The sequence below is a fragment of the Protopterus annectens genome, chromosome 10.part0 (genome assembly GCF_019279795.1).
Source record: "Protopterus annectens isolate FY-2018-M chromosome 10.part0, PAN1.0, whole genome shotgun sequence".
Lineage (NCBI taxonomy): Eukaryota > Metazoa > Chordata > Ceratodontiformes > Protopteridae > Protopterus > Protopterus annectens.
In genome coordinates, this window is record NC_056744.1 from 792385690 (window position 1) to 792410096 (window position 24407).

At 41.0% G+C, this 24407-nt stretch overlaps 1 protein-coding gene across 2 annotated transcripts in view; it reads right to left on the reverse strand.

The window, feature by feature from the left end:
• The window catches only part of LOC122813347 (putative ferric-chelate reductase 1), an 817655-nt gene that overhangs the window by 426335 nt on the left and 366913 nt on the right, over positions 1-24407 (reverse strand). The window lies entirely within an intron of this gene.

Genomic DNA, 24407 nt, shown 5'->3' on the forward strand with positions numbered 1-24407 from the left:
CAGCACTGTTAGCCCGAAGGAAGGAAGACCTGCTTCTGGAGACAGTGTCCAAACTGTAATGTGAGATGAAAGTATGAGTCTTTGACCATGTGGCTGTAGCACAAATATCATCAATTGAAGCTCAAGAAGAAATAACAGATGAGGTAGCTATAAATCTGGTAGAGAGGGCTCTAGAAGGATGATGTAACTCCAAACCCTTCTGAAAATAAACCAGTGAAATAGAGTCAGTAATCTATTTAGCCAATGTAAATTTGGAAGCTGCTTGCATAGTTTCCATGGCCACCTAGGCATATGAAAGGGTTCATCCACAGTGATATCCTATCTTATAGAAAACAATGTAAGGAGGCTTAGCAGGTAAAGCCTGGAGTATGGAAACTCTTTTAGCTAAAGTAACAGCTAACAAAAGGATTGTTTTCTGAAGAAAAATAGACCATGTCACAATTATCTACTGGCTCAAAAGGTTTCTGAGTCAGCCCCTGGAGTACTAATGTGATATCTCAAGGGGAAGTAGGGGCTTTTACAGGGGGCTCTCAGAATAAAGAATCCCTTATAACAGATTTGTATAAACTGGAATTTTACAAAGAGAAGGATTAATTTCCAGTATAAAAACTGGATATGGCACCCAGTTGCAACTTGATGGTAAAGAAACTAGCTCTTTCCTCAAAGGAGTGCTGAGAAAAGAAGAATGGCTAGAATAGGGGTCCTCAAAAATCTTATTGCAAGAATTTGGAAAGAAGACCAGTAATTAAAAGACTGGTTAATATCTGATTCCATGGATACTTCAGGCAGAAAGGTAGGATTGGTTCAGTTTGATAGTAGAAAAGGACTCTCCTCTTTAAAAGGGTTAGCCAGAAAGGAAAAGGGATAGTTGCTAAAGGAAGTCCACGGTTCAAATAGGAAATCCATATGGCTAACTTATTTAGTATTATTTGACATTTGTTAGCTGGGATAGTCTGACTGGGACAACAGAAACAATTTTACATTAAATTTTTCATATGGCCAGAAAGGAAAAAAGAGAGGACAGAGAGAGAGAGAGAGACAGAGATTAGAAGCATACCTTATATATGTCAGGATAAGCAATAAATAGTAAAGGTCCTGAACCTGCAGGCTAATGTCAAGAAAACAAGCACTGTCTTACAATCACTGGAAGTACATAAACCATATGGTCAGTTTGAGGGCATAGAGATCGGGATGCTGACTCTGGTAAGGATGAGATAAAGAGATTCCAAATAGCTTCAGCATCCATGGAAGATAGTTCAGATAACACTGGAGAGAGATATAAATTTTTTGTAGTAATTTTGGGATCACTGGTAGAGTGGAATAAGCATAAAGAAGACTGAGGGGCAAATCGTGAAACCAAGCATCCTCAAGAATTCCTTCAGAGGGGGAACTAGAGAGAAAATATTGCTGTATTTATAGTTAGGGGGAGAAAGCAAGAAGGATGCAACAAGGGTGGCCCCCAACAGCTAAAAATAAGGCTCACAACTGATTGATTGAGGGACCACTCATGAAGAAAACAGATTAAACCTACTGAGTCTGTCTGCCAGAGTGTTTGATTTCCAGTGTGGGTTGCAGCTAGAAAGTGGTCTGGAGAAATCACCTATTTCCAAACCCTCATGGCCCTCTGCACAAGAGATAAGATCTGGCTCCTCCTTATTTGTGCTATACTAAGTTACTGGCATGTTGCTGGTGTGTACTGCAATGGTCCCTAGAGGGAGAACATCCTAAAAAGGAGTTGCAATGCAAGTAGGACAGCTCTCAACTGTAGGACGTTGCTACACAATCTAGCCTCCAGGGAAGGCTACATGCTTAGGGCCATCTTACTCTTGACCTACTTTCCCACACCAGATGGGAAGCGTCCGAGTTCACTGTGGCTGTGGGGGTGGGGACAACCTGCCTAGAAATGTGATGTTTGACTGGATCCACTAGCAAAGATGATGTTTCTAACTCGGTTTTACAGAAGCAGACAGGGACTGAAAAGGAAAAGCACCAAAAGCTTGCTGAGTTAGTTTTACAGGGGAGGGGACAGGAGTGACAGCGAGTCCCACACTGTGAAAAATCAAAGAAGCTACCTGTGGTATTGAAGCGAGAAGTTATGAATTCTAAATTATGTACAGTGGATAGCTTTGGTCCTGGCAGGTTTGTAGTAATGCTCAGGGATCTGGAGATTTGAAAACTGCTAATTCCAAACTTCTAACAGTTGATACCTGTTTGGAGTAGAAAAGGGATAGACATTCAGATATGGAGACACCTGAAAAACCTTTGAACCCCAAGTGAGAAGCCACTACTGCTATGCAAACAGAGTCTTTTTGTTAAGCTGGTCTAGGCATCCAAGTGCCACTATAAAAATGCCCCCCTACTGTCTCCATAGACAGAGCTTCAGGGATGCTGATAGGATCTGTCAGAGAAGGTTCTCTGAATCACTGGTCCTGCACAGCACCAATAGTTTTGGGGTCCAAGCTCTGGCACCCACTCTCCTAGGAATGCCTGCATCCTGAAACATATAAGCAAACTCAATGGGCACATCCATGGAGTCACCAGAATGCGGAATAGGCAAGAAGTGCAAGTGGATTCAAATTCGAAAGACCGACAGGCTGTTACACCTCCTGAGAGGCCATGTTAGTCAAGTAGAAAAGGGATTAGAGAAACAACCCCAAGGGTATGATGTAGCCCAGTACTGTATATGTTTATCTGGAGAACAGCGTACTGGCCAGCCAAACAATGCCTCCAAGAGAAGGGGGATGTAGTTAGTTCTGGAATACTAGCCCCTGTGGGAAAAACTCTCCATGGTAATAATAGTACTCTGGGCCAGAAGATCATATGGGTTGAGTTCCTGTGCAAGCCATGACAGTGAGAGACTGACAGGCCTCCATGCCAGATGAAAAAAAAAGAGCAACAAGCCAATTTCATTGGATGTTAGCTCAAGGTTCACTGGGAGAACTATCTTTGCTTAACAGATGCAAAGAAATGAATGGCAGTATCCGAGTATATATGCATTTATACATAAATATATATATGTGAAAACCATACGTGAAATATATACATACATAGATATATATAAAATACAAGCATACATACACATATGTACACCCATATGCATATGCACAGACATACCTCCTTACACATGTACATATATACATACACACATACATACACACATATACATGCATTAATTACCCATTCATACATACCCTGCTGCCTACATACTAGACAAATGGAAGACATGAACTGGTAAAAATATTCAGATGTACCCTCATGTCCCCACAGTTAGGATCTGAGTAATTCGGTTCAAAGGTGTTTGTTCTAAAATTCAGTTCTGGGTCAGAGGTTCAGCCTCACCGAGGTCGGATACGCACACGATGGATTCAAGATGTCCGTTAGTAGGTTTATCTGGGCACCAAGATTCAGGCTTAGACATGTCAGATTTGAAAACCTCAGATCCAAGGAAGCAGAACAGATACTCTGTAAAATCAGAGCCATTGAGAGACATGGCTGCAGAATGCAACAAGCAGTGACAACATCGGATCTGAGGAGTGCTCTGGAACCATGGATCAACACATTCTGTTGCAGAGGACTTAAAGAGCCAGATCCGTACGTGCCCTGCTCTTCATGGGCACTTGGATTCCATCTGATCCCAGGATCCGAGGAACAGAAAGGAAGGATCCAAAATATTCTAGGAGTTGCCAGGCAGTTTCTATTTATTGGGGCAGTGTACCCCCAAGGAAACCAAAAGAATTAAAGGGTTTTGAGATGCAGAACCCAAGGCACCCGAACCCTGCAACTCCAGCCAACGATAGCCCAGCAAGGAAAATCCAGCTCTTCGTGAACCAGGTCACAAAGGGATACATCAATTTTTAAATTGCTAGAACAAAAGGAACTGTCTAAGCATGCATATTCCTCACTCAAACACAAAAGTATGTCATTATTTAGTGACTTCAGTTTTCCCCCAAAAAAAGAAAATATAAGGCAAAAGTCTAGACATTCTGTGAACATCTGTACAGTTAAAAATTAAATTATGAACAACCAATAGAAAGGCTTTCTGTTGTTATACACAGTTCTGAACAGAAAAATATTCTAACGGTACTGGGAAATGCTTTATAATATAGGGAGAGATTGTTACACTTACAAACTACCACAGAATTCAGCGATTTCTAGATTAGAGTTCCGCAAGGGGGAAGATTTTGCTCAAACACAGAAAGAAATTGAACTCCCAACCTTGTCTTGGAATCCACAAAGGCACTTCATTACAGGCTGTGCTACTAAAGCAGTAGGGAAAAGCCAGAAAACAGAAGAGTCGCAGGACCAACAAACCAAAAGATTAGGCAAACCACTGCAACACTTCCTGTAGAGAGTGCTGTTCCTCTTCTTACACAGTTAACAACTACCAACTCAGCACTATAAAGGAGGCAGGAAGGTACGTTTGAGACCAATCATCCTTAGTTTCAAATTGCACATAGATGAACGCCAAATTGAACAACTCATCAGAAGCACCAATTTAACTGCCACATCACTAATGCACAAAGTTTAACTAGCAATTGAGCATGGTAGGAGAGAGAATCCCTTTTTGAAAGTAAAGGTTAAGTATCACAGGAAAAGCCCACCAAAAATGGGCTAGGGAGGGAGGAATAAGAAGAATTAAACAGAATATTTTAAAACAAAAATAAGAAATAAATTTACATAAACTAACCTCTAATAGCCCGAGACTTAAAATCCTGCATCTGACCACGGAGGTGGCAAACGAGATCTGAGGAGTTGGGGATGGTGTAGTGTATTATGGGAAGATGGAGGAGCTCCAGACTTGGATGCAGGTCTTGGAAATGTGGCTGAGTCAAATCCAAGGGTTGGATATGTAACCCATCAGTGAAGAAAAATGAATGGGGACAACATGAGATACTTAGTTTAAACAACTTAAAAAGTAACATGGAAGTTTTTCCCCCAATGGAAACTTTTCTGCCCAACACTGTAAGCGCATTAGCTGACTGTTGATTCTCAAAAGCCCACAGATGAGAACTCTACTCAGTGTCAGGAAAGCTTTGAAGGGCTTAGTACCCAAACTTTTCTTGGTTTGTGCACACAGATGGTTACATGAAATGTTGGATGCTGGCTAGCTGTTATATCCTCTTCAAAATATAACCCATACACATGAAGAAATCTAACAATGTAGAAGGGGAGATAATTTGTTGAAGATGTGGGTTGAGATACCTGTGAGATGAAAATCTTTTGTCTACAAGTTTGTTTTGCAAATCATAACTATGTGTTCAGATGACATTCCTAAAACCTGAAAGTATGAGAGAGCGCCTACTTGGGTTTTGCAAAATCTACAAAAATGCCCAAGGATAGACAAATATGAAACAAATTATCTCTTGCTTAAATAAGATACTCTCCATTTTTGGCAATAAGGAGACAGTCATTTAAGTATTGAAACACATGGATCCCTTTTAGCCTGAGATGGGCTATTACTATAGTGGTGCACTTGTTGATCACCTGGCTGGGTGGTGTGACCAAATGGAAATGTTCAGAATTCATAGTGATTGGCTCTGAACAGGAAGGGGAGATACCTTTAGCAGGTCTTTGCAATTCCGATGTGGAGGCACGCATGTTAGAGGTCTATACAGCACATCCAATTGCCTTCTTGAAAGCACTAATGGATTGCTTGTGCTGTGACCATCCAGAACTTTTTTTTTTCATTTAATGGTTGAGGTCAATTAAATTTAAAATGGGCCTGAAGTGCTCTGACCTCCTGGGAAATAAAAATAATATGGAATAGAAACTGGACCTTCTCTGGTCTTGTGGGAACTCTTGCATGGCTATTTTTGGAAGAAGCTGGGAAATCTCCTGTGCCACTGTTCTCTGTTGAGAGGGTTGCATACTTGGAAAAGGTGGACAAATCTGTCTGAGAGTTGCTATGAAATGAATTGTGTTGTCATCATTGACATCAATCCTCATTTTCCCATTTCTACATGGGGTTGGAGTGGCATATCAACATTAGCTAATATGACCAACTCACCTAGAGACAATAGTTACACCACCAGGTGACCCTTGTGCAGCTTCTAGAAATTATGGTCTTCACCTTTTTTTAATGTATCCAAATTTTTTGGGTTTCTGATACCATGATGGGAATGGACCCCATACCTAAGTCAAAGTACAATTAAAGTTCATGAAATTAGTATTATTTCAATCTTTGATGTCAGCCAGAAGTGCTCTTCACAGCACCCGCAATGTGCCTAGAACTGACTCCTTCTGCAATTCATATGGAGTTACATGTATTGGTAACATATCTAAATAAGATTGTAGACTCGTTTTTTATAAAATCTGTTGCTCACACTACTATTGAAACTGTCTGGGTATCTTTCTTCCTCATTGCTTTCATTTCTGCCTGCAATTCCTGATATTTTATGACTTTGTGTCTCTCTCTCTCTCTACGCAAGACACTGCAGTCACTGGATGTGGCGATTTCAGTGATCAATGCTACATTTGTCTTCTTTTCATGGACCACTACATCTGATTTCTAGCATCTATCTTTTGAACTGTTGGTAATGGATGATCCCATGTGATACAGACTTCATAATTTTCTATGATGCTTTGTGGCTCATGTTTACAGTGTTTTTCAGCCACTTCAATACCATAATGTTTGCACAATCCCCAGTGCAACAGTCTTGCCACATTATTATGCCTTTCAGTATACAGTCCTTCTGCCATTAGTATGTCACAACCAGCAACGAGGTGTGCAACCATTTCCAGTTCTGTTTTACAAAACCTACATTTGTCTGTTTCTCCCAAATGTTCAATGGACTTTCTAAACCACTGTCTACGTAGCCCACTATCTTGTGCCACCAATATTAACCTGTCATCTATTGGTTTGAATTCGCCTCTCCTTAACCATTCCTGTGTTTGTTCCTTATCAACATGAGGTTCTTCCAGACGTTATCTATACTTGCAACTATATTTATGCATTTTCCACATTTCTTGCCTTCTCAGCTGGTCTTTCACCTTATATTCTTTCTTTTGTTTTTTGGCACATTCAGTTGCTGCCTGATTTTTATCTATTTGTGGTTTGATTTCCATTCCTGCTTGGCGCCAATATGCTTCTGCTTGACTAAGCAGGGAAGTCATCTTAGATTTATTCTCCTCATCTTTCAAAACTTTCACTACATTTGGGTGCTGTGAGGTCGGAATAGGGAAGACATAATCTTGGTATGCACAAATTTTTATAAATCATGTGGTGAGCATGAAGCATCCTTGTTTTCCTGTCTAATGTATCCAATACATTTTGGGCCAGTCAATAACTCCAACACTGTAAGTTAGGACAGGAAGAGCAAATTGGTTTATAGCTTGGATTTTGTTCTTAGTTGTCAATGCTGTTTTCAAGATTAATTTAAGTCTTCTAAAGAATTCCTTACTGAGTTTTATTCGCATTTGTTCATGTTTTATTGTTAATTCTTTATCGGTTCCCAAATATTTATACACTCCCTCTTGTTTCTTGTTCAGTTATTTTATATCACAGTCTTGTCTCAAACTGATGTTTTCTTGGTGCTGCAGTTTTCCTGCTTTATCAAGACCAAATGATATTCTTACATCACCTGAAAAAGTTTTGACAGCTTGCAGTTGTGCTTTCAGTTCCTCATCTGAGGAGCTATACAATTTTAAATCATTGACAAAGAGAAGATGAGAAGTCTTTACACTTTCTTCTTTTCTAGGAGAAAATTACAGCCATGGCCTAAGCTGTTAAGTAGACAGCATAATGGGTTAAGGGCAAGGCAGAATAACAGCATTGACAGAGAGTCACACTGGAATATCCCCCTTTGAATTTTTATCCCTGGAATAATAATTTGTCCTTTATCATGGCTTAATTGCAGAGTGGTCTGCCATTGTTTCATGGTTGCTGTAATGTAGTCGATCAGTGTAGCGTGGGTCTTATACATTTTTAAGCACTCTTTTATCCATGAATGTGGGATACTATCAAATGCTTTTTTGTAGGCAATCCATGCTATACTTAGATTCTTCCCCTTTTTACAGTTCTCCACTATGACTTTATTTAACAACAAATTATCCTTTGTTCCATATGACTTTCTTTTATTTCCTTTTTGTTCTATTGCCATAATTGAATTTTCTTCCAAATGACTATAAACTCTATCAGCATCAATTCCAGTGTATAGTTTATACGTCATCAGAAGGCAAGTTATTGGTCTATAATTTTTGTTTTTCCTGTTGTTAGCAAGATTGGTGTCTGTTTGGGGTGCACATATAAATAGTTCTTACTCATACCTAAATATTCGTGCAAAGATGTTAATACTTTTAGTCAGAAGTTAGCTACTGCATTTGGACCTGGGGTTTTCCAATTAGAGGCTTTTCTTAACTTTGTTTCAATCATTCTGGGTGTTACTTCATCCCATTTCATATCCTGTACCTTTAAACTTCTTAGTCTTTCTTTTACTTCTTCTATCCATTTAGCATCTTTGTTATGTTCCACAGGATCTTCATAGACACTTCTCCAAAATATATCTATTACTTCTTTTATTGGTGGTCTTTCAATTCCTTTTACCTTGTTCCCAATTCTCTATAAAACTTTTTTGGGTCATCAATGAATTGCTTAATTTTTACTTTTCCTTTATATTTATCTGCGTATCTTCTAAGTTTTTCCACCTGGGGTTGAGATTTTTAGTTTATTTGTGATAGTGCATGATAGATCCTGATCTGTTCTAATACTGCGCATTGGTTTTATAACGTCTACCTTTCTAAGTATTTTTGTTGATCTGTTCCCTCATCTATATTCTTCCAACAGTGACATTTCTTGTCTTAATTGCGTTATGGTTTTCTCTAATCGATACTTCCATTATGGGATTCGATTTCTCCCCTTCCTTTCCTTCACTACCTCGTGTTCTTGTTGTAGAACTTTATCAGTTATTAATTTAGCTGCACAGTAATACTTCTGTTATATTACATGGATCTCTATGAACAGCACTAATTACTGTGTTCATTTGTTTTATCAAACTTCTGACTTTTTGGGTTTTATTAACTTTCTGCATTCTGTTTCTTCCATTGATATTATATGTCTAGCTCTCTCTATTAAGACAAGAAACTCTTATCTTAGCTCGTTTTCTTCTAAACTGAGGGCACATTTTTGTTTTCTATTTCCTGCAGTCATTCTATAGGAAGTTCTATTGCATCTTCCTGTGGCACTTTCTCTTCAATTTCATTCTGTGCCATTGGTTGCTCTGTCATATAGGAACTCACTGGCCTATCACTCCTCAACACTGACTGCCACAGTTTCCACAGTTTCCTGTTCCTTCCTTTGCTGTCCAGCTTCTGGTTTAAAAGCCTGCATTTGCACTTGTTTCCCGCCTTTCCTGTAACTAGTCTAGTACAGATACATATTTGCTGTATCCAGGACTGTTTGTGAGCTTCTGAGCCTCCCATACCTTTCTGTGTTGGAGGGAAGCCTTCTAGCTTATCAGTGAGAGTGGTAAGCACTAGGTAGCCTATCTACCACAAGAGGAGTGGTTTCCGGCCCAGAAATTGCAGTCTATTGGCCGTTTGGGCAGTTTTTCCATCCCTTTCAACTTTCATGTTTAAAAGCCCACATTTCCGTGGGTTTGTGCTTGTTTAAGCTCTGCAGAGCCAGTTTTGGCATCCTGCAGGCTGCAAGAGCATCAGGAAGGAGAAAAAGATACTCTAAGTGCCTCCATTTTGATTTTTCCCTAATTTACTGCTTTTTGCACTTGTTTTTAGTCATTTTTTTTTAAATTTAATTGCATTTATTTAAACTGCATTTGCTTTAATATTGCTACACACTCAAGTGTGCTAGCTTGCACTGCATTTTAACTAGTCTAGTCCATATACAGATTTGCTGTATCCAGGACTGTTTGTGAGCTTCTGAGCCCCCTGCCAAGCCTTTCTGTATTGAAAGGAAGCCTTCTATCTTATCAATGAGAGTGGTAAGCACTAGGTAGCCTATCTTCCACAAGAGGAGTGGTTTCTGGCACAGAAATGGATGTTTATTGTCCGTTTGGCCAGTTTTTCCACCCCTTTCAACTTTCTGGTTTAAAAGCCCGCGATTGCATGGGTTTGCACATGTTTAAGTTCTGCACAGCGGCGCCGAGTTGAGGTAAACTGTTACTGGTGCCAGAAAGACTGCTCTTCAGTTTTTCCCTTAGATCTTGCTAGTTCTTTCTCTCTCTCTCTCTCTCTCTCTCTCTCATGCACTTCAAATAGCTTAATTGCTTTGCACTTCAACAGGTTTTTGTAGCAATTATTGCAGCACACCTAAGTGTCATTAGCACTAATCATTCTTTACAGAAATAGCTCCAGTACTTAGTAGTTATGACCACCCCTCCTGGCATGATTAAAGGGCAGTTCCCCGTGCTTTCTCCTATTAACCTGATGAACTTGGGCATTCTGAGGCAGTGTAGCAACTGCCTCACGTACACAGACAACCCTCTTCTCTTACCTCCCAACACTCCGACTTGTGAGAGATGCACTTATATCACCAAAATGGAAGATATGCACTCTCCAGCCAAGACCACACTAGCTGGTCAAGAGGAGAAGGTCAACACCTGCACCACACCACATGGAACACATAGCACTCCAGAACACCCACCATCACAGCTCTCACATAAAAATACAAACCACACACCCACCTTCACGGAGGCTCTCAATAGAAATTTACCCAAACAGCAGAGACCTCCAAGACAGAAATGCACTTGACCACCACAACACAGCACAAACCAAAGGACACATAGCTCACCTCCACAGTGTGCCTCTCATCCTGCCCCTAAGACTAAACAGCTTGCCCAATATACTAATCATAGGTGACTCAATAGTGAGGCACACTGATGTCCCATTCACGAGGTTAAATAAGGAGAAGGTAACATTCAGCTGTCTATCAGGTGCCAGAATCCAACAGATAACATACACACTCAGGTCACTCCACAACAAGTACAAGTATGACGCTGTCATTATCCATGGGAGTGTGAATGACCTGAGACACACCTCTCTGGACTACATGAAAAGAGACATGGTGAAGCTCTCGGATTATGTGGTCCAGGCAGGTATGACCCTAGCCCTGAGCAGTATCCTATCATCACCCAGAATAATACTGCAGTACAAACAAAAAATAACTGACTTCAACAATTGGCTAAGTTTCTGGTGTCATTCTAAGGGGATCCAGTATCTGTCTGCTTGGGATGACATGATTGACAGACCTCGATGCTTTGCCAGAGATGGCCTGCATCTCTCATCCCTGGGTTTCCGAGTACTGGCTGAGGCTCTTGCCACCCCTATAGTGCCTTTTTTAGATGGTGTTCCAAAGACCAAATTACCACTGTAACAGCTATAAATAAATGCAATCTGAGGGTCATGCTGCTCAACACTAGAAGTCTAAATCTCAAGCTGCACTTGCTCGAAGCACTTCTCAAAATGGAGAACATCGACATTTGTGCTGTAACAGAGACATGGTTTAAAGCGGCAGAAAGCACCCCAACACTACCAGCCTACAACTCATTCCACACCTTTTGGCCCCAAAACATGGACCGAAGCTCCAAAGGCGGTGGAGTCTCCATATTCATACAGGATATGTACATCTTAGTAGCCCAGCATAACGCATCTGAGATACTTCAGGTGCAACTAACATTGGGTAAGATGGCAATCCAGGTCATAACCTGCTATAGCCCCCAACCATGTCCATAGACTCTCACTCCATGTTCCTAAGCACCCTGGAATCTATCAAAGTCCAACCCAACACTCCCATACTAGCAGACTTCAATTACTCCTCCATCAACTGGGAAAACTACTCAAGCACCAATACACTGGTCCAACGTTTCCTGGAATTTATCAGTTCCAATGCCTTGGACCAGCTCATTCTGACCCCCACTAGAGGAAGCAACATCTTTGATCTGGTTATTACTAATATGGGCGACCATTGCTCTACACCCATAGTCCCTGGTCAGATCCGACCATAAACTAATCACCATGGAAATCCACATCTCACCCACACCCCACGCAAAGGTAACCAAAAAAAATTATCCTTGTTTCCCATCTTTCCTGACCTAGAGTAGTCCAAATACAGGCTTTGCTGTATTCTGGACTTTTGGAAAGTTCCTGTGTTGCCCATTTCCTTTCTTGGATAAAGGGAGGCTTCTTTGTTCACCAGTGGCAGTGGGGAGCTTAGAGCAGCCTATCTATCCCTGGAGGAGTGTTCCCAGCACAAGAATCTGGTAGTCTATTGGCCGTTTTGGGCCAATTTCTAGCTCTTTCAAGTCTCCCTGTATAAAACCCACTTTGGCACGGTTTGTGCGCTTGTTACTACTCAGCCAAGCTCCTCGTGGTCCTGCAGAGTGGTGCTAGCAGCAGAGAGGCTAAAAGAGTGACTGCTAACCTGATAAAAGTGTTTTTTTTCCTACTACTACCTGGGCGACTGTCCGATCTAGCTAAACTGCAAGTATTTCTGCTTCTTGAACTGTTTTAAACTGTTTAAAGTTGTTTTTGCACCTGCACTTTTAAAGTTTGCCCTGTTTGTTGCATTTACCTGTTGAGGCTACACACTCAAGTGCGCTAGCCTGTGTTACATATTTATTGCACTTTCCTGCTGTTTGTTGCAAAAAAGAAAAAAAAATATCCTTGTTTCCCATCTTTCCTGACCTAGAGTAGTCCAAATACAGGCTTTGCTGTATTCTCTACTTTTGGAAAGTTCCTGTGTTGCCCATTTCCTTTCTTGGACAAAGGGAGGCTTTTTTGTTCACCAATGGCAGTGGGGAGCTTGGAGCAGCCTATCTATCTCTGGAGGAGTGTTCCCAGCACAAGAATCTGGTAGTCTATTGGCCGTTTTGTGCCAATTTCTAGCTCTTTCAAGTCCCCCTGTATAAAAGCCACTTTAGTGCGGCTTTGCGCAATTATGCGCATAGCGCAGCATCGGGCAGTGCCGCTTAATTGGATTTAAACCATTCTCGGCTCCAGAAAGTCTGCTCTTCACTTTTTCCCTTAGAACTGATCTAGTTCTCATAATAAACACCATATTCTCACTCTAAAGCCTGACACTTGCTCACTAAAGCAATTATATAAGTCTGCACTAAAACATTAAAAGCACTACACCCTCAAAAACTCCCCTTTTGTACTTTGTTCCCCGTTTACCCCTTTTTTCAATTATAAAGGAATTCCCAATACTATTCTAGCATGTCCAAAGGTCAGTTGTTAATCTCCTCTCCGGTCCAGCTGGTGAATCTGGGAATCTTGAGGCAATTTTACAACTGCCTCATGTACACAGACAACCCTCTCCTCCTCCCAACAAATTCCAACACATATGAGAGATGCAACCATATAGCCAAACTGGAGGCTAAGCTCTCTCAACTCAGTACTGGCGTAACCAGTCAGGAGGAGAAGGAAACCATACTCACTACAATTCCAGTCTCACATAGACCTACCACGACAGCAAACCAAACACATAAACACACAAAAACATACTCGGAGGCTCTAAATAAAAATCAGCTTAAGCAGCAGAGACCTCCAAAGCAGATACCCAAGCAACCGCTACCCCAAAACAAAACACGTGCAACACATAGCTCACAAAGCCAGTGTGCCAAACAGTCACAACCCTAAAGGCTAAACAACACACCTGATACACTTGTAATAGGTGACTCTATCGTCAGGCACACTGACGTCCCGCTCACCAGGCTGAACAAGGAGAAGGTCACGGTGAGCTGCCTGTCAGGCGCTAGGATCCGCCACATAACACAAGCACTCAGGTCACTCCAAGGCAAGTACAAATATGACTCAGTCATTGTCCATGCTGGTGTGAATGACCTGAGACGTACCTCCCTGAACTACATGAAAAGAGACATAGAGGAGCTCTCTGAGCATGTAGCCCAGGCCGGTATGACCCTGACCTTGAGTAGCATCTTACCCTCACCAAGAATGATGCCACAATATGAAGACAAGATGATCAATTTCAACAATTGGGTTAAGTATTGGTGTCATTCAAAGGGGATCCAATGCCTGTCAGCCTGGGATGACATGCTCAACAAGCCACGATGCTTCGCTAGGGACGGCTTGCACCTGTCACCCCTGGGCTTTCGGATATTGGCAAAGGCTCTTGCCACCCCCATAGCGCCTTTTTTAGGCAAGGCTCAAAAGACAAACCCAACTCCATAGGTATCACAAGGGATAAGAAACTAAGAGTAATGCTACTCAATGCCAGAAGTCTAAACCTCAAGATGCATGCACTCGAAACTCTCCTTAGCATGGAGAACATCGATATCTGTACAGTAACAGAAACCTGGTTCAAGGCTCCTGAGAGCACCCCAGCACTACCAGGTTATACCTCATACCATGTTTTTCAGCCCCAAAACTTGGACCGAACCACAAAAGGAGGGGGAGTATCAATATTCGTCAAAGATACCCACACCTCCAGGTTGGTGGCACAGCACGAAGCATCAGAGACTATCCATGTGCAACTAACAGTGGATAAAACTGCCTTCCAGTTTATAGCCTGCTACAGACCACCCTCCCAAACCCAGGAACTCTCGGCCTTCCTGAGAACACTGGAAAATATGAAGGTCTCTCCAAACACCATTATATTGGGCGACTTCAACTACCCTAACATAGGCTGGGAGCATTACTCTAGCTCCAACACCCTAGCCCGAAGGTTCCTAGAATTTATAAACTCAAATGCTATGGAACAACTTGTTACCACTCCCGCAAGAGGGGAAAACATACTGGACCTGATCATCACCAACATGGGGACTCTATGCTCCAGACCAGAAGTGGTAAGATCAGACCATAAACTAATCTCACTAGATATTCACATCCTGACCCCAGCCCCTGCCCAGAAAACCACAGTGAAAAACTTCTCTAAAGCAAATTTCACACTCCTCAAAACTGAGGTGGAATCCTTCAAAGCCCCCGGGCCTGTGGAAAATACGGCCCAGACCGCAGAATCCTTTATAAACACATTCTATGAACACCTTCAGTAATGCATGGATCATGCAATCCCAAATAAAACCAAGACCCAATCCTGCAAAGTTAGGCGTCCTGTCTGGTGGACCCCAGCCATAAACAAACTATACAATAGAAGGAGGAAGCTACTACATGATAGAGCAAAATCCCAAAAAGGGAAGGCATCTCTGATCAGTATTAGCAAAAAACTACGGGCACTCATAAAATCGTCTAAGGCCAGCTTCAACAGTAAAATTGCACAGGACACTAAGGATAATCACAAGACTTTCTTTAGTTATGTTAGGAACCTGGGTGGGAATTCCCAGATATGCTCAGTATTAGTCCAAAATGACAAAAAATACACCGAACCCACAGACACTGCCAACATCCTAGCTGACAGGTTCAGCGCAAACTTCTCCCCCCCTTCCTCACCAAAAGGGCAAATATCTATCCCAGCAGAGTGCTGCCCCCCTGACATCTCAGATGTTCAGGTAAGAGCCGCCCTCTCCAAAGCAAAAAACACAGCATCAATGGGACCAGACGGTGTCCCGGGCTGCGTCCTACATGAACTCCAAGAAGAACTAAACCCAAACATAAAACTACTTTTCAATCTCAGCCTTACTACAGGATATGTACCCAAAGAGTGGCGTACAGCAACAGTGGTCCCTCTCCACAAAGCTGGTGCCTCAACGGATCCTGGAAACTATCGCCCCATAAGCCTGACTAGCTTGGTCTGCAAAGCTATGGAAAGGATCATCATGGTCCTCATAAATAAAGATTTTGGGGACCTACAGACACTGGATCCTACCCAGTTCAGCTTTGTTAAGGGCAGATCCTGCCTCTTAAACCTGGTTGATTTCTTTGAAACAGTCACCAAGGCCATTGACAAGGGGAAGGTGGTCCACACAGCCTACCTGGACCTTGCAAAAGCCCTCGATACAATACCCCACTCGGGCATTATAGATAAGCTCACCAGCTTAAATATAAACCACTATGTCACTAGTTGGGTTGCAAACTGGCTCAAGGACAGAACCCACATGGTTAGAATTGCTGGAGCCATGTCAGACTCCAAACCAGTTACAAGTGGCATCCCACAAGGCTCAGTCCTGGGACCTCTCTTGTTCGGTATATATTTCTCGGAGGTACAGGCTAACACGGAAGGACTGTGGCTGACCAAGTTCGCAGATGACTGCAAACTGGGCACCATAATCGACTCTCCAGCCGACACAAGCATCCTACAAAAGGGCCTCATAGAAACAGACAACTTTTGCCAGAGCCATGGCCTCAAGCTAAACGCCAAAAAGTGTATAGTCATCCCCTTTGGCAAAAACAAAGTGCCCACAAATTACCACATAGGTGGTAATCCATTAAGTACGGAAGAAGTAATTAGGGACCTGGGGACCCAAGCTGATAGCAATCTCTCATTTGACAACCACGTGGCCAAAGTGGTTAGAAAAACATTTTATATAGCTCACCTAATCATGAAGGGATTCACATCTAGATCAGGGGAGGTCATCGTGCCTCTTTACTCATCCCTCATCAGGCCCATAATTGAGTACAATGCCCCTTTTGGGATGTACCTTACCAGACACCTGCAGCAACTGGAAAGACCCCAAAAGTACCTCACCAAGAGGATCAAAGGGCTTAAACAAATGCCATATGCTGCCCGGTTAAAGAAACTACAGCTCTACTCAGTGGCATACCGCCTGCTCAGAGGCGATCTGTGCCTGACGTATAAAGCCATGTCCAACCCAGAATTAATGGACATGCTGCACCTCAGAAAATGCAAATCCCATCGAGCTATGCGCTCGAGAGACTTGAACCTCAGCACTGAAATAAATAGGACATGCTGGAAGGACAGATTCATAACCCAGAGGCTCCCTTCACTCTGGAATAAAATTCCAGTCCAGGTTAGGCAGAGTCCCTCATTGACTCTCTTCAAGAGGAATCTTGATGAGTGGATGGGAGATAGTAGGTTTACCCCGGGTATCACTTCTGTGTCACTGTTAGACAGAGGCACAGTATACTAACCTCGAAAAAGGGCATAGCAAAATTCATTTAAAATGGGTGGCGAAAGCCAAACACACTCTGGCTAGGCTTATAAATGCCCTAGGGCAGATAGCCTAGTATGAACCTATGAACTTATGAAAAACTTCTCCAAACCTAACTTTGGGCTCCTAGAAACAGATGTAGCTAACTTCACAGCACCCATGCCAATGGAAAATAGCTGCATGACTGCCAACCATACACCAATTCAGTGTACAAACATGTATATAAATGCATGAAGCTAGCCATACCTAACAGAACCAAGACGCTCTCCTCCAAATAAAGGAAGCCAATCTGGTGGTTGCCTTCCATTAATAAACTCTACAACATAAGGAAGAAACTGTTGCAGAAAAAGGTGAAGTCCCAAGACTGGAAAAACTCCCTTATTAGCCCCGACAAAAAGTTGAGATCCCTCATCAAATCCTCCAAAGCCAGCTATGAAGGCAGAATTGCAGCATACACTGAAAACAATCACAAAGCCTTGTATAGTATGTCAAGAACCTTCACAGCAATACCCAGATTTGCTCTGAGTTACTGCACAATGGTACCTCCTATACTGAGTCAACAGATATTGCCAACATATTGGCCAACAGATTCAGTGCCAACTTTTCCCCTTTCTCCCCCCATAAAGGACCAATCACAATACTGGAAGAATGCCAGGCACCCAGCATTACTGTAGCACAGGTTAAATCTGCATTGTCAAATGCGAAGACTACAGCTTCCATGGGACCCGATAATATCCCTGGCTGTATTCTACATGAACTACAAAGTGAACTGGCACCACATATGTGTGCCCTGTTCAATCACAGCCTCACCTCAGGCTTTGTCTCTACCAAATGGCGCACTGCTACTGTCATCCCTCTCCATAAAGGGAGAGCGACTACAGACCCTGGTATTTATTGCCCCATTAGCCTGATGAGTATGATATGTAAAGCTATGGAGCGCAGCATCATGGACCTGATTAACAAAGATATAAAAAATCTCCAAACTCTAGACCCCATGCAATTTGACTTTGTGAAAGGGAGATCATGCCTGCTCAACCTGGTTAACTTCTTTGAGTCAGTCACCATGGCTTTGGATGAAGGTAAGGCAGAGCATACAGCCTACCTCAATCTGGCCAAGTCCTTTGATAACATTCCTCACTTGGGAATTATTGATAAACTCACCAAATTAGGCATCAACCCCTATATCACTAGCTGGGTTGTAAACTGGCTCACAAACAGAACACACAGTGTGAAAGTAGCGGACTCCAAGTCAGGCTGCCGACCAGTCATGAGTGGAGTCCCAAAGGGATCAGTCCTGGGTCCATGCCTGTTTGGCATCTACTTCACAGAAGTCCAGGCCAAAACAGAGGGACTGTGGCTGACCAAGTTTGCAGATGACTGCAAGCTGGGAGCTATTATTAACTCAGTGAAAAATAAACAAATGGGGTTCAACCAACTTAGGTAAAGCCGGAATTACAAAACACAGTCCAAAGTAAAAAAAAATAGTAATTACCAGCACCAAAATGTCAAAAAAAACAAAGAAGTTTATTACACAATGCTAGTACAGATACTTTCTCCCTTAAAGGCTTCTTCAGCCAAAATGACTAGAAAAAAACACAACTCTACTTAAATACAAAAGTATTCAGAACATGTGACCTCAATAAAACAATTAAAGAAATATACATAAAAATATATACATATATATTTATATATATATTTATATGGGTCTACTGCTTTTGGTTGAATTACATTTGGTCGAAACTGATTTCAGGCAGCCCACTTCACCAAAAATGAATTTCACTGAAAACCCATTTGGTCAAATTCCATTTGGTCAAAAATGGTATATAGCCACTGCGCCACTGCAGTGCGACCCTGGGGTGAGAATATGAAGTTGAGGGGGGTGGGGGGCACAGCCACCCCACATAATTGCAATGTATTCACTATTATATACTTGTGTATCCATTAAAAATACATTGAAACATATGTCAGCAAAACCTAGTTGCAAAATGTGGGGGGCTACGCCCCCACACCCCCTAACTTTATATTCTTACTCCAGGGTCACACTGCAGTGGGGCAGGGGCTATATTCCATTTTCAACCAAATGGAATTCGACCAAATGAGCTTTCAATCAAATGAGCTTTCAGTGAAGTGGGCTGCCTGAAATCATTTTTGACCAAATGTAATTCGACCAAAAGCAGTAGACCCAGCAGTGGTGCAGCGGTTAGCATTGCCGCCTCACAGCAAGAGGTTCTCCAGTTCAATTCTCGGATGCGGTGCCTTCTGTGCAGAGTCTGCATGTCCTCCCTGTGGTCGTGTGGATTTCCTCCGGGTGATCCGGTTTCCTCCCACATCCCAAAGACATGCAGTAGCTGGATTGGACACTCTAAATCGGCCCTAGGTGTGAGTGTTTGTGTCCTTTCTGTGGAAGGTTGGGCACCGGGCTGGAAACTTGACACTGTAAAACTCCACTGGCAATCATGAGTAGACTGATGATCTGCTGTGGTGACCCCTAACCGGGAAAAAGCCGAAAGAAGAAGAAGATACACATATATATGTATGTATATATATATATATATATATATATATATATATATATATATATATATATATATATATATATATATACATATGTATGTGTGTGTGTGTGTGTGTGTTTATGTATATATATATATATATATATATATATATATATATATACACACTTTCGAATAAGTGCACTTTCACGTAACTGAGTAGTCTGCTGCTCTTTTTCGAATAAGTGGTATTCGATGAAAAACATTAGTCCTATATATATGTATGTGTGTATATATATGTATATGAACGTTTATACTGGTTTCCTGTGGAAGGCTCCAAAATATATTCATATGGCACCTTCTGTGGTGCTTCCTGAATTAATTTTCTACACTGAAAACTTTACTTCAGAGGTACTCCATAACCTCAATTTCTATTTCTTTAACTTTGCTATTACTAATCTCCTTTCCTACTTTTCCTCTTTGTCTTCTTATTTTTTGTATTGTAAAGTTTTTCATGTCCGGAGTGCTTTGCCTGTATTTCTCTTCAAATATCCTTGGTGATGCTCTTTTTGTATTAATTCGTTTTGCTTTCTCCTTTGCTGAGATATTACAAGATATTAAATATCTTTTCTTTTCCATATTCATATTTCTTCTTCAGATATTTCCTGATCTTCCTGTTTCTCCTTACTTTGGGGACTTGTTCCATCATGCTGTGATGTAGTTAGACCTTCTATACCAAATCCTTCACTTCGCAGGCACTCCATAACTTCAACTTCCATTTTTTTAACTTCTAGTTTACTAACCTTCCTTTCTACATTCCCTCTTTGTGATATTATTTTCTTATTGTGAAATGTTCCATGTCTGGATGCCTTTGCCTGTACTTCTCTTCGAATATCTTTGGGGCTGCCTTTTCATTGATTAATTTGGCTTTCTCCTTTGCATAAACATTGTACCATATCAAATCTCTCTTTCTCATGTCCATATTTCTTCTTTATACTTTTCAAAAATATCTAGGTTTTGTTGTTTATATTTTTGCACTTCCTTAGATGCTTCTTTCTTTCAAACAGATCAAAGTTTCTTGTTCTATGTACTGTTTTTCACAAATCTCTTGTATTAATGACCACAAATTTTTATTTGAAGGTTCTGACAGTTATTCTTGTGGAAGTAATTTTCTTTCCTGTAATTTATCTCTTAATCTTCTTGTATATTTTGTGTCTGGAAATTCTGGGCTTTTTGCATAATAGTAACAATATATAATTTCTTTCTCATCCTCAGTAGTGCACTCTATCATCTTTATGGCTCTTCTTTGGCCTTTCAGATTTTGTGATTTTTGTGGACTGCTACTTCCTTCTACAACGGGGGGGGGGGGCATCCTCTCCCTTGGTCTGGCCTGGCCCCATTGTAGGAATGTTTCTGTATTTTGAGGATTCTACACTGTCATTTTTTCCTGTCCTAGCACCAATGCACCTACCAGGATTGGGCACTTTTTTATCCTGGGTGTTGTGCACCCAGCTATCTTTTTAAATTTTTGACCTACTTCTGTCAATGATATATGCTATATAAATACTGTCTATATATCAGTGTCGTCTTGGTAAGATTTTGTGAAAAACAGGGTCCACCTCATGAAGGTACTCACCAAGACTTGAGGATGAATTCAATTTCAGCAATATTACTCTCCTTTGCTTGCTGACTTCACCAGTTTGCATTGCACGATGGTCAATCATGATTCTAAGTGAGGACACAGACAATCCCTGACTGCCTTCTATGTGGTGCAGTTGGGAAGCCCTCAGTGGAACTGGGTTGGCTTCCCAAAGAAAGGACCCCTAAACTCCTAATTCTGAGGACCCCCTATACCTCTATGGTGGTTTCCTTTAAAGGAGGCCTTTTAACATGATGTTTTCAAGCTCTTCCAAAATTTATTTGAAGTTGTGAAGAAAATCTCATTAACAAGTTGATAATACTGGCCACATCTTCCTGCACTGTCACATGCTTTATACTGCTGAAGTACTTTGACATTAATGCGTCAATAAAAGACTATGATAATATTCTCTTTTGCATGGAAACTGATTCTAGCCTATTTCGATCTTGTTTCAAAGTTGTAAAGTCCTACCGTCCATCAATATTCTGAAAAATCCGTATTTCTTTTAATCATATTTCACAATTAGAAGGAAGCACAAAAAGTTTTCCTGCCCAGTGAGTATGGACAACTCCATTTTTTGCCTACATTCCTATCCACCGTACACAGTCAGTCCTGTGCAAATGACAGCTCATGGATTTTGATGAGGTTGGCAAATAAGTTACATTATTGCATATATAAAGCAGGAAAGTCAAATATTGGTTATTAAGGTAAGTGGTGGAGGTAAGTGCAAATGTTTTGTAGGTTAGGGTTTGAGTAAGGGTAAGGTAAAGGGATAAATTTAATGGTGTGCAGGAAAACTTAATGTATACTATTGCGGTAAGTGGGAAGTGAGTGCAAGTATTTCCAAGTTAGGTTTAGAATAAGGGCAAGGTAAAAGCAAGGTAAGGGGATAGATTAAGTGTTGTGCATGTGTGATAGTGTCCAGGTAGTGTATCCAAGTGGCTTGCCTAATGGTACTGTTAGGGATAGGATGTTTCATAGGGTAATGTGTAGGATTAGGATTTGGGCAGGAGCAGCGTTAGGGTTAGCAGACAAGAGTAAGTTGGGAAAGGTAGGGTCTATCCAGACTCCCTAACTTATATATACTAACTCTATGGTCACACAAACCTAAAATAAAGGGAAATAACCAAGAAGTATGCTATAGCCAATGATCCATAACTCAAATATAACACATTTCAGTCAATTTAACCACCAACAATTTGTGCAGCAAAATCTGTACTGGACAAAATAACTGTTTAACTAAATAAAAAGGTATATATAAAACACATCTGGCCAAAGTGAGGCCTGGGTAGGAAGGGGACTTACTAAAAAGAAGAGCACATATAAATTTATAATGAAGAAATGGTCACTCCAGCCATGGGACAAAATACTGACTGGTGCTATCAGTTAAAAAGACAGAGCAGGTAAATAAATAACAATGACTGTACAGTAATTATGGTTTCAAGTCATGCAAAGCAATAATTAAATTCTTGGTATGAAGGGTATGCACTGCCGCCATTGGATTTATATAGGATTCCCTCTGAGGTGTGCAGGCCTGCTCACACATATAGCTGAGAAGGAATAGAAGCAATGAGTATGGAATGCAAAGCTTGCTAATTCGGCTCCCTATTGAAATGACGAAGCAACTGACAGCAAACCTCAAATGGCAAAAACAAAAGACTGTAAAAGACTGAAAACACAGGAGAAAGGTGAATGTCAAACCTTGTTTTGTAGGGGGCAAGCTGCCCTGTACCCCCAAAACATATATACACCAAATCTGGGATCACTATACATTAGAGAAAAATGAATAGTCCAGGGAACAGCAGTCACAGACTTTGTATATGTAACTCCGCCTTTTCAAATGGTTACTGCTAATTCACTAGTGCCTCATTAACAGCGTCACCATCAAACTATCTAAGGCAAACTAGTTTCTTGACTATTATACTCAGTGAGACTAAAGTACAAACATTACACAGAATCAGCGTACAGCCTTGTATTTCTCTGTGTCTTTGCACAGCTTAAGCACATAATACCATACTTCTTAGCTTATTTTTTAATTGTTTAAGTATCAATTGTTCTGTGTACTTTGTAAGAAAAATAATGAAGCAAGTATGCTATCACACCCACCCAAATCAAACATGCTCCCTGCAAGAATTGCACATCTCTGATGGCTAACTTTCACAGAAAATGCAAATAGCTGCCTGCTCTTGCTGTCAGAATGAATAAACCAATGTCTCTACTTGCATAAACCCTTTTATTATATTTGTATTTATCAGCTACACAAACACACTAGGCATAACTACTTCTCTTCAGGGATAACCTACAAGCAGTATCTGATTAACAGGCATGTTAAGAACAGCACAGTGTGCAAATGGAGAGTGAGAGATTCAGGTTCAAAACTAAAGGGTGAAGTTCCTAACAACTTATAGCCTTAAATCTACCAGCCATATAGTAACAGAATAAGTAAATGCCCTATTTCATGCAGGCTTTGAGCACGCTAAAATAATTAAAAGTTTTTATAACACCAAGAAACAATTCATATTTTTGTCTTAATAGCACTAAAAGAATGAAAGCTTCTAAATTTTCTTTCAAAAACTGAAACTTTTCTGTCTATATTTCAGCCAAAGTCCACAATAACAATAAACAAAAGCTCAAATGAATTGCTGATATTTATATGGTAAACAGCATTCTACTCTGATCCCAGCCCTACACATTACATTACTTTATCTTTGCTAAACAGCTGATTTATTCACAGATGAACAACTTTATTTTTATCAGCTGCTGAACTGACAGCATGAGAGGGGAGACAAAATAAACAAATGTATGCAAAATGTCAGTCTTTTACAATTTTTTAACTGAAATCTCTATTGATGACGACAAGAATATGTAGAAATGATAATGTACTTCTGTGTCAGTGTCTGAAAGACAAACTGATCCATTTTAGGTGCTTTGCACTAGTGGAAGCAGAAGAGAAAAGTCCGTCTGCCAGCAGCATTTCAGCTGCAGGCAATGCTTTAGCAGCATGGTTATCATTTACAAAGGCAACTGATGTGGAATGTGTAAAAGCTGTGGTTTTATGGGTAAGCTGGACTTGTTAAATGTCCCTTTCATAGAAATATTCATTTAGTATCAGTGATTTACTGTGTCTTCCTCCCAAAACTGTGTACCCATGAGCTAGCAGAAGGGTTTAGGAATACAGAGTAATGTGAAATGCTACATACCAAAACAGCTGTATTCCCCTTTAATATTTTTTCACTGTAAGCCTCTTTTTAAAAGTAAGCACCATCAGTACTTGAGATGCTTTTGTAATGCTTGGCCTTT